Here is an 18520-nt window from a genome sequence, read left to right as displayed (position 1 = left end):
GGGCCTCGCCCATGCAGTGTGGGCCCAGTGGTCCACGGACTTAAATGGTGCAATACCTGGACTTCTACTCTTGTTGTATATATTTGTTTATAGTGTATATATATTTTTGCGTACTGGATTTTAATAGATTACAATGGTTACACTCATTTTCTTTTGTCTTTGCATTCTTCTGGGAGGGGTTGGGGGGGTGTAACTGTAATGTATCATGCTGTATTAGTGTGTGTGTTGTCGTGGGTGAGGGTGGGGGTGGGGGTGTTGCGTGTTGCATGTGTTTGTCCCTGTTTTTTCCCTCCCCCCTCCCCTGTGTCATAGGTGCAGTACTCACTGTGGTCTTCGCCGCCGGCGTTCGTGCTCCTGGTAGAGGAGCAAGAAGATAAAGGCTGGAAAAATGTGGAGCTCTGGTTCCATGGCGTCCTGGTTCCTCGTGGGGTGTGCAGAGGTAAGCGTTTTCCCTTCGAAGTCCAGTTTCCGCTGTGTTTTTGTTTGCGGTGAATCTGCCCCGGAAAAGGTGGCGGATTGGTAGGTTGTGATACTGTGGGCGGTACATTGTCTCCCGCCTGTCTGTTGGCGGTGACCGCCTCGCTGTTTGTACCGCCGTGGCGGTCGGAGTGGTAAAGTGGCTGTCTTTGTTGGTGGTTTCCACCACGGTCATGATTCCATTTTTTTAACCGCCGGCCTGTTGGTGGTCTTACCGCCGCTTTAACACCGACCGCCAGGGTTGTAATGATCACCTATGTGGACACATCAAAATGATCAAATAAAAAACCACCTGTTTTTGCGGGGGGCATCTGCGCTTGTGGTCCTGGGCTCAGCAGCGATATAGGGAAACTGACCAAACCCAAATATTTCTGAAAACTAGACACCCGAGCAAGTCTAGGGAGGCTTGACTTGTGTGGATCCCCCAGTGATTTCTTACCCAGAATCCTCAGTAAACCTCAAATTTAGCTAAAAAACAAAATGTTTTCTGTGTGAGATCACCACACTGACCCAAATTTCCTACCACCCAAAGTTCCCAGCAGTCTCCCGGTAAAACGTATACCTCACTTGTGGAGGTGGGCCAAGTGCCTGTGACAGGGAAGAGCCAAAAACATGTTGAAAATGAGGGAGAACCAAAGCGGGTCTAAAAGGGCAGTTTGGAAAAAAACGTTTTTAAGCTGACAAGTGGGTCTGACTTTTTATGGGTATAGATGCGACAATGCTGGGTGGTTGTCATTTTGTGGATTCTTGCAGATTCCGGACAGTACCATCACAAAAATGTGGGAAACATGTGTGATTTCCAGCAAAGTTTAAGGTTTGCAGTGCATTGTGGGTAAGAAAATGGTGCAGGTGCATGTTGAGCACACCACCCCGGTCTCACTGAGATGTTTAGTTTTCAGCTGTGTCTAGGTCTCGTAGATTTTTCTACATTACAGCGTCCCAAAGACCAAAAAGTACAGCCCTCACCATTCCAAATGGGACGATTTTGAGAGTTAGGCAAGTTCTCATGGCCCGAATGTGAAACTAAAACCCAAATAATCAAATGTCATCTTGCTTGCAGTGGGTTAAGACGTTTTAGTGTGTGGGGGGAGCAGAAAGACTGTTAACCCCTTCAGTTGGGGTGGAGGCATAACCATGCCCATACTGGTTGGTAGCCACCACCCCACTATTTTGTTTTTTGATTCCATGGCATCTTGTAGGGTTTCTACCCTTCCAGCAGAGTGGATCGGTGGTAATTGCCCCATCTCCCCACCGGTGGCCAGAACAGCTTTCTCCCCATTTATTCTCCATCCCCCCACCATCTTTTTTGGAAATAAATTCTTCCCTTGTGTCTGGTGGGCTTTCTGCCCCCTGGAGGTCAGATGAGCCTTACAGAAATAGGCCAATCTGACACCAAGGGTGGGCATAAATAGCCTAAAATAAATTTGGCCCCGGGGGAGGATCCCTTGCCTAAGGGGTCGCTCCCATTGTGTGAAATTTGGCGCAAAAAAAAATCCCTGGTGTCTAGTGGTTTCTGCCCCCTTTGGGGGCAGATTGGCCACAGACAAATAGGTCAATCTGCCCCCAAGATGGGCAGAAATAGCCTAAAATAACTGTGCCCCCCAGGGGAGCAACCCTTTTCTAAGAGGTCACTCCCCATCTGTGTAAAAAAAAAAATCCCTAGTGCCCAGTGGTTTCTGCCCACCTTGGGGGCAGATTGGCCTAATAAAAATAGGCTGATCTGCCCCCAAGGGGGGCAGAAATGGCCAAAAAACAATTTGCCCACCCAGGGGAGTGACCCTTGCCTATCAATGTACAATAAAAATAAAAAATCCCTGGTGTCTAGTGGCTTCTGCCCCCCATGAGGGCAAATCAGCCTCAGGGGGGGCAGAAAGTGCATAATAAAATAATTGCCCCCCTGCGATCGAACCTTGCCTAGGCATAAAGGCCTAATTACAAAATAGCCCTCTGGCGAGCGACCCTTGCCTAATTGGTTGCTCCCCTTAAAAAAGTAAACAAAAAAAAACCTCCCTGGTGTCCAGTGGGCCTACCTAGAACAGCGCTTCAGCAACAACGACACCGCTGCCTGTATCGTGACCTGTGGGACCCCTCACGTAGCATTGTCTCACGTCGCACCGCAGCCCCAATGCCATCCAAGCCAGCGTTCCTGACTTCATCAGCCTGGAGTTCGATCTGCAATGCCTGTGACTTCAATGTCCTGACAACCCCCTCACTGACCTCCGGAACCGACACTGTGACACCAGCGATGCCGCTCTCCGGACCTCATAGTGAGAATCACAATGCCTTGGATTTTCAAAGTACTGCTTGCGGGTCTTTCCGACACAGTAGCTGTCCGGCGATGCCGCGGCTGGCCTGAATTGTTGGATTTGTTGTTCACGATACTTTGAAAGCCCAGACAGAGCCATTGACTTCAAGGAACTTTCTTTTTAAGTAATTCTTGCAAAATTTGTATCTTATTTATTGTATGTTGGGTTTTTATCATATTTGCTCTTGTTTTACCTAAATAAATATTGGCTATTTTTCTAAAACTGGTGTGGTGTACTTTTGCAAAGTTTTCACTGTATTACTGTGTGTTATGTGCAAATGCTTTACACATTGCTTCTGAGATAAGCCTGACTGCTCACGCCAGGCTACCAAGGGGGTGAGAAGGGTTTATCTGAGTGGGTATCTCCCTTATCCTGACTAGAGTGAGGGTCCCTACCTGGACAGGGTCCAAATTGACTGTCATCTAGAGACCCCATTTATAACAAAACACATTGCCTTAAACTGATTTGCTTGAACAGTAGACATTAAAGACTCTAAAGCACACAATTACCTGAATAATTGTTTATCTCCTTTGTTATCCACATCACTTGCAAGCCTTGCCTTAATCCCAACTCTTCTATGTTTTGTGTGCCTTGGATGCTGGAATCATGATCTTAATGTACCTGTATTGTTTGGAAGGGGTGGGTGACATTCAGGGCCATATTTATACTTTTTTACGCAAAACTGCGCTAACGCAGTTTTGCGCCAAAAAAAATAGCGCCGGCTAACGCCATTCTGAAGCGCCATGTGGGCGCTGTATTTATTCAATGACGTTAGCCGACGTTAGCCGGCGTTAGCCGCCGGCGCTGTCTGGTGTGCGTTAAAAAAAACGACGTACACCAGGCAGCGCCGGCGTAGGAGGAAAATGGAGTATGGGCGTCCACAAATGGTGCAAGTCAGGCTGAGGCAAAAAAATCGCCTCAACCCGATTTGCGCCATTTTTTTACGACGCCCAACCCCCATTGAAATGACTCCTGTCTTAGCAAAGACAGGAGTCATGCCCCCTTGCCCAGTGGCCATGCCCAGGGGACTTCTGTCCCCTGGGCATGGTCATTGGGCATAGTGGCATGTAGGGGGGCACAAATCAGGCCCCCCTATGCCACCAAATTTTTTTTTAAAAAATACTTACCTGAACTTACCTTAATGTCCCTGGGGTGGGTCCCTCCATCCTTGGGTGTCCTCCTGGGGTGGGCAAGGGTGGCAGGGGGTGTCCCTGGGGGCAGGGGAGGGCACCTCTGGGCTCATTCTGAGCCCACAGGTCCCTTAACGCCTGCCCTGACCCAGGCGTTAAAATCCGGTGCTAATGCGGGTTTTTTAGACCTGCCCACTCCCGGGCGTCATTTTTGCCCGGGAGTATAAATAAGACGCATATGCATCGGAGTCATTTTTTAAGACGGGAACGCCTACCTTGCATATCATTAACGCAAGGAAGGTGTTCACGCAAAAAAATGACGCTAACTCCATGAACTTTGGCGCTAGACGCGTCTAACTCCAAAGTATAAATATGGAGTTAGTTTTGCGTCGAATTTGCGTTGAAAAAAACGGCGCAAATTCGGCGCAAACGGAGTATAAATATGCCCCTCAATGTCCCACGAATGTACGGTTTGTCTCATAGGTCCTATTAGTAGCGATAATACTCTGGTAATAGTCTTGCCATGGTTGGTGCAGTACTTGGTTCTCCTATATCTCTGTCTTTCTCGACAAACTCCATGTCCCCTGTCTCTTCTGCTGAGAAAACAATGCTATATTGAAATTTATTATTGCATTTTGTAATTTTTAAAAATGATCAAAAAATAGATTTTTTTAAAATTCTGATTGGGATACCATTAAAATCTTTATTTGCACACATTCAATGATTAGATTAAAAACATGGATATCTAGTTGAAATAGCATATGCATTATAAAAGGCTGGGTTATTAGCTGATGGGGGTGAGAGCCCTACTCAAGTAATAATCACAGTTCTTGTAAAGGTGATCCACAAAAGGCACGAAAAACCCATGTGCCCAACCTTCTATCATATCGCCACACACACAGTCAGGCTTAACTTAAAGGCAATGTGTGAAGTATTTCTGCAGCACTCAAACAGTAATATGGTGAAAACACAACACAATAATAATCCCAAACCAATTCAGAAACATAGAGAATCTTTCAATCAATAAAATGACACCAAAATGACAATACTCCTATCAGTAGAACCTGAGTTATGAGTTAATGTTTAAGGTGAAAATAGTGCCAAAAAGACACAAAGGCGGTCATTACAACATTGGCGGTAAAAGCCGCTTACCGCCGTGCAGAAGACCGCCAACACACCGCCGCGGCCGCGGAATTCCGCCACAGCTATTCTGACCTACATTTCGGAATCCGACAAAATTCAGACACCCACACAAGTCCGCCACACCAAAGGTCAGTGATAAACTGGCGAAAACAAAACCTCCACCGTCACGCCAACCGAAATACGCCCACACTATCACGACACACGAATCCACGCGGCGGTCTTTCAACCGCGGTATTCCATTGGCGGTACACACCGCCTCGCTCAAAATACACACACATTTATAAAACACTACCACATTGGACAATTCAAAATACACACACCTGATACACAAACACATACCACTCTCACACACCCAATACAATATAAAACACACACCCACAACACCCACAAACCCCCACGACAAAAAATTCCGAAAGAAGGCCAGAGAGAGAGCACCAGCAAGAACAACAGCATCCACAGGCACACAACACCATCACCCACAGAACTTCCACGCACCTCACACAACACACCACTACATATCAGCACACTAATCACCACACACTCCACCCTACACATCACCTACACCACCCCATGGCATGGCAAAGACACCCCAGGTTCTCGGAGGAGGAGCTCAGGGTCATGGTGGAGAAAATCGTCCGGGTAGAGCCACAGCTATTCGGAGCACTGGTGCAGCACACCTCCATTGCAAGGAAGATGGAGCTATGGCGAAGAATAGTGGACAGGGTCAACGCAGTGGGACAACACCCAAGAAATCGGGAGCACATCAGGAAATGGTGGAATGACCTATGGGGGAAGGTGCGTTCCGTGGTCTCAAGACACCACCTGGCGGTTCAGCGGACTGGCGGCGGACCCTCACCTCCTCCCCCACAACTAACAACATGGGAGGAGCAGGTCTTGGAGATTCTGCATCCTGAGGGCCTCGCAGGAGTAGGTGGAGGAATGGACTCTGGTAAGTCAAATCTTAACTATTACAACCCCCACCCTACCTGCATGCTATCACATACCCCCACCCTCACCCTCACCCCCAGCACACCAACTCCTCACATATGTCCCATCACAAACCACCCATCCCAACACCAAGACCTGCATGCAACAACAAAGCATGGACACCCATCACTAAAGCATGCCCACTGCACATACCCATACAACCCCCTAAACCATCCTCACACAAGGTCTCACACAGAAATGCAAACACTGGGGTACACGGTCACCCACCCATTGCACACCATGCCACACACAGATGTAATAACCATCCTTTTATACCCCTGCAGGACCCCTACCCAACATTACCGGACAGGAGGGTCCACACATGTCCACACCACCAACAGAAGAGGCCCACAGTGATGACAGCAGCTCTGTCCAACTGGATCTAGATGACCAGCCCGGCCCATCGGGGACCTCGGGACAGTCGATTCCCATCACCCAGTCACAGGCCACTACAGACCTTCCACCCTCTGGAAACACCAGCACAGCACCCACCCAGCGGGCCCATACCTCCGTCCCCAAGACACGTCAATCAGCAGTGTGTCCACCACCACAGGGAACCCAGGATAACCCACCACCCCAACAACAACGGGGACCTGGGGGCAGTGGTAGTGGGCACACGGTCCAGGGGACGGAGGCCCAGGAACACAGGGGAACTGGGAGGGCTGCTGTGCGACAGGGGGCGGACAGGCCAAGGGAACCCACTCTCCACAAGGCCCTCTCCTCTATCATGGGAGCCTACCACCACTCCCAGGAGACAATGGCAACGGTACTGGCCAAGTTTCAGGAGACCCAGCGCCTGCAGGAGGAACAGTATATGGGCTTCAGTGAGGAACTCAGAACCATCAGCTCCACCCTGGGCACCATCGTAGGGGTGCTGAAGGAACTTGTGAACACCAGGAGGGACACTGTGACACTACAAGGGGCCCCTGACACTAGCCTGGACGATGAACTACCCACCACCTCCGCCAGTGCTAGTGGACAGGACGCCCGGCCACAGGACCACCACACCAGCACCCCACCGCCTGCAGAGGGAGAACCACCCCGCAAACGGTCCCTGAGATCCAGGACAAAGACAGAGCACGATGCAAAGACCCCCGCCAAGAAATGAGATCACCCTGATTGTCATCCTACTGTCCCACTTTGTCACCCTGTCCATCCTCAAACTGCCCTAGCTCCACTTCCTATGCCCATTTGGGCAATGCACCTGTGAGACTAATAGACTGGACTCTGCCATGGACATTCCTCCGCCATCACCCCTCACCATTTTACAACCCTCTCCAATATTGAGCACTTAAATAAACACCCTTAAAGCACACAAAAATCTGGAGTCTGTCTGTGATTTCGGAATACTGTATTAGCAATAACTGTGGCAAACATCTTTTTCATTGGTAATGGCAACATACCTATGTCACACAGCTCTAGTCCATGAGGAATCTAAGCAGATGTCACACAGTGGGACCCACATCTGTGAAATCGTAAGGGAAAGTGACAACTCAGTGACCATACACTGGGTGAAAACGACAGACAGTAGAGAGGTAGTAGTGTTTAAGTACATGTAGTAGGCAGGTTTGTATTCTTACCTGTGTGTCACTGGAAATATTGCTGGATCACTGAGTCCCTGTTGTTTATGTCTTCTTCCTCTGCTTCCTAGTCTTCACTGTCCACAGGCTCCACAGCTGCAACAACACCGCCATCTGGACCATCCTGCTGCAGAAAGGGCACCTGTCGTCGCAAAGCCAAGTTGTGAAGCATACAGCAGGCCAAGATGATCTGGAACACCTTCTTTGGTGAGTAGAATAGGGATCCACCTGTCATATGGAGGCACCTGAACCTGGCCTTCAGGAGGCCGAAGGTCCGCTTGATCACCCTCCTAGTTCGCCCATGGGCCTCATTGTAGCATTCCTCTGCCCTTGTCCTGGGTTTCCTCACTGGGGTCAGTAGCCATGACAGGTTGGGGTAACCAGAGTCACCTGCAAATGGCGAGGGACAACTGTTAGACACACACTAACCTGGAGGGATATCCCCAGACCCAGACAACCATTCCCACTGACTAGCTTCCAGGTGCTCACCTAATAGCCACACACGGTGCCTCTGGAGTTGACCCATCACATAAGGGATGCTGCTATTCCACAGGATGTAAGCGTCATGCACTGAGGCAGGGAACATGGCATTCACATAGGAGATGTACTGGTCTGCCAAACATACCATCTGTACATTCATCGAATGATAACTCTTCCGGTTTCTGTACACCTGTTCACTCCTGTGGGGGGGTACCAAAGCCACATGGGTCCCATCAATGGCACCTTTGATGTTGGGGATATGTCCCATGGCATAGAAATCACCTTTCATGATAGGCAAAACCTCCACCTGAGGGAAAACGATGTAGCTCCGCATGTGTTTCAGCAAGGCAGACAAAACTCTGGACAACACGTTTGAAAACCTATGCTGGGACATCCCTGATGCTATGGCCACTGTTGTTTGAAATGACCCACTTGCAAGGAAATGGAGCACTGACAGCACCTGCACTTGAGGGGGGATTCCTGTGGTATGGCGGATAGCTGACATCAGGTCTGGTTCCAACTGGGTACACAGTTCCTGGATTGTGGCACGGTCAAGCCTGTATGTGATTATCACATGTCTTTCCTCCATTGTCGACAGGTCCACCAACGGTCGGTACACCAGAGGATGCCGCCATCTCCCAGCGGATGGTGCCTATGAAGGACAACAGCGAGCACAGAGTCAAACAACTCAGAGGTACGTACCCACAGCTTACACAGAACACCATTCATACTCAAAAAGTGGCCTGTATGTGTGTTGAGTCTAGGCCTAGGTATGTGTGACGCAGTTGAAAATGAAGCCATGTGGGCCCCTGAAATGGCGGCTGCCTGACCTCTAAAGTGGGACAATGGGATGTGAGGTAACTGCGCTGGCGCTGTACACCGTCACGGTAGGCGGTCGAAATCCGCGGCGCAATGCTGCATTGGTTAACATTGGACCCTATGGGTCCCAGGAGCCAATGACGATGTACGCCGGCGGTGACGGTACGCACCGCCGCGGACGTGACCGCCATTTTCTATCTGTTCAATCACTCGATACCTGATCTTCGACAGGAGAGGACCTACACTGCAAGTGCTGCTGTGACCTCGGTCTGGAAGAGACAATGGCTCGAGTGTCTGAGGAAAGGGCCCCTGCCTTCACAGCGGAGGAGATGGAGAAACTCGTGGACGGGGTCCTCCCCCAGTACACGCTACTCTACGGTCCTCCAGACAAACAGGTAAGTACACTGGGAGCATGATGTATGGGCTATACCTGTGTGGAGAAGGGTGCATGTAAGAAGGAAGGGGGGAGAGTGCGGCGTGCATGAAACGACGGTGAGTGCATGTGCCACATGACAAGGGTAGGGATGGGGGCCAATCACTTTGACGGTGCAGTTGGTAATAACTTTCTCTTCCCCCTGTACAAATCATGTAGGTCAGTGCCCACTAGAAAAAAGATATTTGGCGTGCCATCGCCAAGGACGTCCGGACCCTGGGGGTCTACCACAGACAGAGCACCCACTGCCGGAAAAGATGGGAGGACATTCACCGCTGGAGCAAGAATACGGCGAGGCTCAGCTGGGGATGGCCTCCCAACGTGGGAGGGGTGCCTGTCGCACCATGACCCCCCTGATGTTCAGGATCCTGGCGGTGGCGTACCAGGAGTTGGATGGGTGCTTGAGGGCATCACAGCAGCCACAAGGGGGTGAGTACACTCGCATTCTGCTGACTTTGCACGCAGTGGAGGGGTCTGGGTTGGGCTGTGGGTTTCCCTAGGCCAGGGCGAGTTCCGTAGGCAAGGTCCCTCTGTAAGGCAGGCCATGTGGCACCCCACCCCACCTCTGTAGAGTGACAACATACATCTAGTCATGCCCCTGTGTCATCTATGTGTGCACATGTCGTCCATAGCCTTGTAGGCCATTTCCCAGGAATTGAACAGTGGAGCCCAGGAGCGCGGCGTAGTGCAGGGGGTTTTGGTGTCTGTTGTGTCCGCCAACGGTAGCGGTAATGCATTCACTCAACATGTCTTTATTCTGTCGTCCCCCCTTTTTGTGGTCTCCCTGTTCTTGTGTGCATTAGCATCATCAGGCGGAGGAACAGTGGCACCGGAGCACAAGGGGCTGCATCCCACATGGCCATGGAGGGCCACACTACGGAATTGGACTTCACCAGTGGGACGGAGGGCGAGGGGAGTTCCACGTCGGGGACAAGAGCTGAGACCAGTGACACGGACTCATCCTCTGATGGGAGCTCCCTTGTGGTGGCGGCAACATCTGTGCCACCCCCATCTACAGGTACATCCACCACCCCACCTTCCAGCACCGCCCTCCCAGCAGCCCCTCCTGGAGGGCATTCATTCTGGTCAGGCGGCCCTTCAGTAAGCTTTTCAGACTCTGGCCTCAGCACTGATGGCAGCCATTGTCCCTGTGTCTAGCCTCCCCCCTCCAACTTCCTCCACCCCGATCCAATCCCCTGTACCTCAGCCTATCCCAAGCACACCTACAAACCAGCATGCACACACGTCAACACACAAGGGAAGCTCAGGCAAACATAAGCACTACACATCCCACAGGCACTCTTGCAAGCATCACACACATGCAGACACACCAACATCCACTGCCTCCACTGTCTCCCCCTCCTCCTCGTCACCCTCCTCCCTCCCTGTCTCATCTACACTCACACCTGCATGCACTACCTCTACAGCCACTACGTCCCTCTCCAGCACACCCACCACCCCACCCCGCTCACGTGCAGTCACCACCCCCACTACCATTCACACGTCCCCTGTGTCCTCTCCCAGTGTGTCTGAGACGCCCCTTCCGAAGATACACAAACGCAGGCACACACCCACCCAACAGCCATCCACCTCACGACAGCCTCCAGCGCATGCACCTTCACCCAAAGTCAGCAAACGAACACCTCCTACAACCACAACCTCTTCCTCCACTCCCAAACCCCCTCCAGCTACCCGTCCCAGTGTGTCAAAAAAACTTTTCCTGTCCAACCTTGACCTCTTTCCCACACCTCCCCCACCCTGTCTGTCTCATAGGTCCCGAACTAGCACCTCAGCCACAACATCTCCGGGACCAGTGGTGCCTGTAGTCACCGGAATCTGGAGTGCACCGGCCACCAGGGCAGCCAGTGTGGCACGGAGCCACAGCACAGACAGCCCCCCACCTGTGAAGCATCAGAAGTTGTCCAGTGCCCGGCCGGAGAGGGGGAAGACTCCAGCCATCAAAGCCGCTCCCAGGGGTCCCGGTAGGAGTATGGAGTCAGCTGTGACACCTTCCATGGGGCCACAAGAAACCCGGCAAGTCTTGGAAGAGCAGCACAGCGGAGAAGACCGCCATCATCCACGCTGCCCAGGAGGCCAGCACAGGCCCAGCTGCCCAGGAGGCCACCGCCAGCACCAGCCCAGCTTCCCAGGAGGCCACCGTCAGCACAAGCCCAGCTGCCCAGGAGGCCACCGCCAGCACCAGCCCAGCTGCCCCGGACGCTACCGCCAGCACAAGCCCCGCTGGGCCATGAAGGACTGCCAGCAAAAGGCCCGCTGTGCCATGAAGGACCACCAGCTACAGCCCCGCTGGGTCATGAAGGACCGCCAGCACAAGCCCCGCTGGGCCATGAAGGACCGCCAGCAAACGCCCCGCTGGGCCATGAAGGACCGCCAGCCCAAGCCCCGCTGGGCCATGAAGGACTGCCAGCAAAAGCCACGCTGGGCCATGAAGGTCCGCCAGCAACTGAGTCCCTGCAATAAAGACCGCCGTCTCAAGCACCGCTGAACAGGGCACCACCACCTCAAGCACTGCTGTCCAGGGCACCGCCGCCTCAAGCACCACTGAACAGGGCACCGCTGTCTCAAGCACCGCTGAACAGGGCACTGCCGTCTCAAGCACCGCTGAATAGGGTACCGCCGTCTCAAGCACCTCTGAACAGGGCACCGCCGTCTCAAGCACTGCTGAACAGGGCACCGCCGCCTCAAGCACTGCTGGCCCATGAGCGCCAAGGGCACTGAAGCTACTGAGTCCGTCACAGGCAGAATGAAGCACTCTGGGCACCATGCCCACTCCAGAACCAGTGGAGAGATCCATCTACTACCTCTGTCCTTAGCAGGGTGAATCACTCTGGGCACCATGCCCCCTCCAGAACCAGTGGAGAGATCCATCCATTACCTCTGTCCTTAGCAGGATGAAGCACTCTGGGCACCATGCCCCCTCCAGAAGAATTGGAGACTGTTATCCACTTGAGAGACTGTGGCTTTACACACCCCAGGATGTAACAGTGGGCAACCCACCCATTGTAGAGACTTGAGAGACTGTGGCTTTGCACTCCCCAGGATGGAACAGTGGGCAAGCCACCCACTGTAGAGACTTGAGAGACTGTGGCTTTGCACTCCCCAGGATGGAACAGTGTGCAACCCACCCAATGTAGAGATTTGAGAGACGGTGGCTTTGCACTCCCCAGGATTGAACAGTGGGCTTGTGGCCCCCTCGTGGATTTGGCGTCGTGCATTCAACTGGCTGAGGTGCCCCCCCTTTCCCTCCCCCTGAGGTGCCTAGTTCAGTTGCTCTCTGATGCCCCTGCAGTGTTCTCTCTGTCATGGTCGGGGATCTTGTGTGGACCTCGCCCATACCGTGTGGGTCCAGTGTTCCACTGACTTAATTGGAGCACTACCTGGACTACTATGCTTGGTATATATTTTGTAAATGGTGTATATATATATTTTTGCCTACTTGATTTTAATATATTACAATGGTTACACTCATTTTCTATTGTCTTTGCATTCTTCGGGGGGGGTTGGGGGGTGTAACTGTGATGTATTAATATGCATTAGGTGTGTGTTGTAGTGGGTGAGGGTGGGGGTGGGGGTGTTGCGTGTGTCTGTCCCTGTTTTTTCCCTCCCCCCTCCCCAGTGTCGTAGGTGCAGTACTCACCGTGGTCTTCGCCGCCGGCGTCCGTGCTCTTGGTAGAGGAGCAGGAAGACTATCGCAGGTAGAATTTAGAGTTCCGGGTCCATGGTGTCCTCGTTCCTCGTGGGGTGTGTAGAGGTGAGACGTTTCCCTTCGGAATTCCTGTTTCCGCCATGTTTTTATCCGCGGTGAATCCGCCCCAGAAAAGGTGGCGGATTGGTGGGTTGTAATTGTGTGGGCGGTACATTGTCTCCCGCCTGTCTGTTGGCGGTGACCGCCGCGCTGTTTGTTTGTACCTCCATGAGGGTAGGAGTGTTAAAGTGGCTGTCTTTGTTGGCGGTTTCCGCCACAGTCGTAATTGCAAATTTTTGACCACCGGCCTGTTGGCGGTCTTACCGCCGCTTTAACACCGTTCGCCAGGGTTGTAATGACCACCTTAGTGTAAAGCTTTTAACAGTACCAAATAAAGAAATAAGAAAGTCACCCAACACAGAAAATCCAGGACACCAATTTATAAAACTAGAATATATGTTTATGAATTTTAGAAACATTGATGAGCAAAATGCACCAAAGGGTTCCAAGGATACAGATTTTAAATGATACTATCATTTTTAGTTTTAAATCTGTTTTGTTGAGTTTTAAGCAGGTACAAAGTACAACAATTAACCCAACTACAGACACAGGCAAGTGGGGAAGAACAGTTAGAGAAACAACAACAACAGGGAAAGACGACCAAGAGGAGAAACAGGGAAGAGGGAAGGGCAGGAATGGGGAAAGGGAGTGCCAGGAAAGTAAGTAAAGGTGTCTCGATAACTCTCAGTGAAAAGGAATAGGAAACACACAGTGCATGAAGGGTGCGGAGGAAGGGCGAGTGAGAATATACCTTATGCAAATTCAGTTAAGGGTTGTGATCCAGGTGCGTGAGGTAAAGTACACATAGGTACACCAGGCAAGTCAGCTCTCTAAATTCATTAGAGAGGAAGCATACACATGCTTCCCAGATTTTGTCAAACTGTGGCAGTGTATTGGTCACCTCTGCTGACCATTTTTCCAGTCCCAAAAGTTCCCATAATTTGAGTAGCCAGTTCAGTCTCACAGGTACCATGTCCGTGCCCCAGTGGGACAGGAGAAATGGCTTGGCAGTACCGATTGCTTAAGTAATAGGGTTCGGAAGCACCAGGAGAATGTAGCTGGGAAATTTGGGGAGGTCGGTGTCATACACCTTGTCCACGTCTGATAGGATTTCTGTCCAGATATGTTGTATTTTGGGGCAGTGTTAATGAAGGTGCATGAGAGTACCAGTCTGACCACAGTGCCTCCTGCAGGTATTGTCCCCACCTTGTTTCTAGTGGGCCACTGTAGCTGGTGTATAGTACCAGTAATGTGTAATTTTAAGGAACATTTGTTTGCCAGAGGCCCTGTAGGCAGGGGTGTGGGCTCTGTGTAGGATATCATCCCAATCCTTGGTGGTAAAGGTGTGCTCGCATTCCATTTCTGATCACCACTGTACCATTTATTTGAAGGGTGCTGACAGTGTATGGAGGAATGTGCAAATAACTGAAAGAAGTAGTTTGTCTAAGAAATGAGTAAGAAGCCATTTTTTTGATGACATGAGGGGACTACTGGTGTGTCGACGGATATGGGGCTGTAGACCTAAAGCCAGATAGCAGCATGCTGTCAGTATGCACAAGATAGAAGGCCATAGTTAGATTGGATTTATGTGAAATCCATGAGTACGTCCACAATAATGATCCATTGCCTCTCCGCTGTACCACAGCCATTTGGACATAGCATTTTGGTGAAAGAAGGCAGGCCTATTACTATTGCCCATCCCTATTACTACTCACCACAAACTTTACCAGCGCTCTTTTTCCCATCCCTTTGTGTAGTATTTTGTTGCACTGTCACTGACTTTACTTTGGGGATATGTCATGGCCCAAAAACCCATGCTTTTCAGAAGCATGAGTTGACAGTCATGGTGGATGAAATCATAAGAGTAGAGCCACATTTGTTTGAAGCCCAAGTCCAAAATATTTAGCAAAAATTGTATTTTGACGATTCTCACTTTCTGACATATCTGATGTCCTTCTCACATTCAATGAGCAATAAACATACAATGCTCTAATCAGAGACTTATCTGCATACTTTGCTTTATGTTGTCCTGGCCTCCCCAACTGAAACAATTGATGGAATGAGTAACTTCACACCACATGTGTGACGATGTTTTGTAAGGCATGAAGTCAACTCAACTGTCTATAAATTGCAGGTGAACCATTGTCTTTGTAAGTTGTGTGATTGCCTGTATTGTACACAGCTAGGCATTTGGAATGGTCACATACACTTATAACCTATCCACTCTGTTGGATAGAATGTTGGAGAGATGCCATATTCATCACTCAACCCAAAAGGTGAACACCTCAGATTATCTAATGAGCTGCATAATGTAAGGATATGCATTTTATGCCTACAAATATCTTGTCAACAACTTTAAGACCCCTTAAATATATCACAATAGTAACCTCTATCTATGTTTTCTTCCCCCATGTGTCTACTTACTGTGTTACAAAAGTTTAGGATGTAAAAAACACACTTCCACCAATAATACTGTTCTCTATCTCACAACAGATATATCTGGCAGAAGGCATGGTTAGAGCTTGCAAACAGAGGAGACCCCCATGCCACCCCAGGGCCAAGCCTTCAGGGTTGGCAACACTCCTGGTGATCTGGAAGTGGAGGACGGTGCTGGTACACCTGGTCAGCCTGGACAGACATCAACTGTGCGTGTCGCTGGGTCCACAGCAACACGTCCCTCCCCAGCTAAATCACATCAGCAAACATCATCCACCACAACCTTTGTACCTAGCCCAGCAACCAAAATCATGTGCCCCCCAGTTCTGGATTTTGATGTGACAAACACCACCCCAGTTATATAGGAGCCAGGAACCAGTGTGAGAGTGAGTGAGCAACCTGGGCCAAGGGCACAGGCTTGCAGTGGGAGGAATTGTGGGAGGATAACTGTGGGCAGGCAGAGTATGGACCCCGGGGACACTCACACCCAGGACAAATACAGCCAAGTTTATGGAGTATGCCAGGAGTATGCCAGGAGTCCCAAGGCATGGTGGTCCAGGTACTCACCAAACTGATGGAGATGAAGCAGCTGCATAGGGACATACACAATCAGAAGAAGACTTAGAACTATAACATGGGTTCACTAATAGAGGTGCTGATGGACATCCACAAATGCAGGGCTTTCCCTGGACCATCTACTTCTTCCTGTGGTCCAATTACATCTGGACCATCAACATCTGTTGCAGCCACAGAAAGTGAGGCCATGCCAAAGGAAGATACACCTTCAGACACCCCAGTCCCTGCACTGCCAAGTGAGGATGTCTGTGCAAATTACTAGGAGTTGAGGATGGCAAGACCTTCACCACCAAGAAGCCTCAATCCTAATAGTAAGCATTTCACATTCACCCTGTGGACTATTTCTGGACACATCTATCTTTCTGTCAGCAGTGGTATTTAGGACTTTGGACTACAAATAATGTGGCAACTCCAACTATGGCTTCTTTCACCATGATTGACTTCTTCATTTTTCATTTGTTCATAGTTTTAAATCCCAATATTTCTTTTATCCCTGTTCACCAGTATTGAACTCTCACATCTAGCAATGTATGCATGTAATTTACCATGAACTGGACAACTGCACAAAGATCTACTTGTGTAAGTATGGATCTATTAGAAATGTACAATATTTAGTTCAGGACAGCTTAAGTAAATGGCACCAATAATTTTGAACAGTGCTCACAATTTATTTTGCAAGTATGAGCAACGTGGAAAGAGGGGATACATCTGACAATTTCATTGTGAATAGGCAAACATTTGTTGGTCTATGTCACCAGATGGAGCCATCTCACCTAGCCCATAAGGTAATCCCTCATCAGTAACACCAATAGATGTACACCTGACAGTACTACATTGTCTGATCACAGGATCATTCCAAACCATATTCCCAGTGTCTGGTGGAATGTCAACAACAAATATCTGTGTCGTTCTTAACCCCTTCGCTGCCAGGCCTTTTCCCCCTCCTGTGCCGAGCCTTTTTTTGGCTATTTGTGGCAATTCGCGATTAGGCCCTCATAACTTTTTTTCACATAAGCTACCCACGCCAAATTTGCGTCCTTTTTTTCCAACATCCTAGGGATTCTAGAGATACCCAAACTTTGTGGGTTACCCTGAAGGAGACCAAGAAATTAGCCACAATACAGTGAAAATTTAGTTTTTTTCAAACATGGGAAAAAAAGGGCTGCAGAAAGCAGCTTGTGTTTTTTTTCCCTGAACATGGCATCAACAAAGGGTTTGCGATGGCAAGATCACCATCTTCCCAGCTTTCAGGAACAGGCAGACTTGAACTGGAGAACCCCATTTTTCAATACAATTTTGACATTTTACTGGGACATACCCCATTTTTACTATTTTTTGTGCTTTCAGCCTCCTTCCAGTTAGTGACCAAAATGGGTGAGAAACCAATGCTGGATCCCAGAAAGCTAAACATTTCTGAAAAGTAGACAACATTCTGAATTCAGCAAGGGGTCATTTGTGTAGATCCTACAAGTTTTCCCTACAGAAAATAACAGCTGAAATAAAAAATATTGAAATTGAGGTGAAAAAACAGCCATTTTTCTCCACGTTATACTCTGTAACTTTTTCCTGCGATGTCAGATTTTTAAAGCAATATACCGTTATGTCAGCTGGACTCTTCTGGTTGTGGGGATATATAGGGCTTGTAGGTTCATCAAGAACTCAAGGTACCCAGAGCCAATAAATGAGCTGCACCTTGAAATGGGTTTTTATTCTATACCGGGTACACAGCAATTCATTTGCTGAAATATAAAAAGTGAAAAATAGGTATCAAGAAAACCTTTGTATTTCCAAAATGGCCACAAGATAAGGGGGGTCATTCTGACCCCGGCGGTCTAAGACCGCCGGGGCCAGGGTCGGCGGGAGCACCGCCGACAGGCCGGCGGTGCTCCCAAGGGCATTCCGACCGCGGCGGTAAAGCCGCAGTCGGACCGGCAACACTGGCGGTCTCCCGCCAGTGTACCGCCGCCCTTTGGAATCCTCCAAGGCGGCGCAGCTAGCTGCGCCGCCGAGGAGATTCCGCCCCCCCCTACCGCCATCCAGTTCCCGGCGGTCCGCCCGCCGGGAACCGGATGGCGGTAGGGGGGGTCACGGGGCCCCTGGGGGCCCCTGCAGTGCCCATGCCACTGGCATGGGCACTGCAGGGGCCCCCGTAAGAGGGCCCCTACAAGTATTTCACTGTCTGCTTGGCAGACTGTGAAATACGCGATGGGTGCAACAGCACCCGTCGCACCTTCCCACTCCGCCGGCTCGATTACGAGCCGGCATCCTCGTGGGAAGGGAGTTTTTCCCTGGGCTGGCGGGTGGTCTTTTGGCGACCGCCCGCCAGCCCAGGGAAAAACTTAGAATACCCTCCGCGGTCTACTGACCGCGGTGCGGTATTTCGGAGG

This window comes from Pleurodeles waltl, chromosome 1_1, assembly GCF_031143425.1.
Source record: "Pleurodeles waltl isolate 20211129_DDA chromosome 1_1, aPleWal1.hap1.20221129, whole genome shotgun sequence".
Taxonomy (NCBI): Eukaryota; Metazoa; Chordata; class Amphibia; order Caudata; family Salamandridae; genus Pleurodeles; species Pleurodeles waltl.
This window is presented reverse-complemented; position numbering follows the sequence as displayed.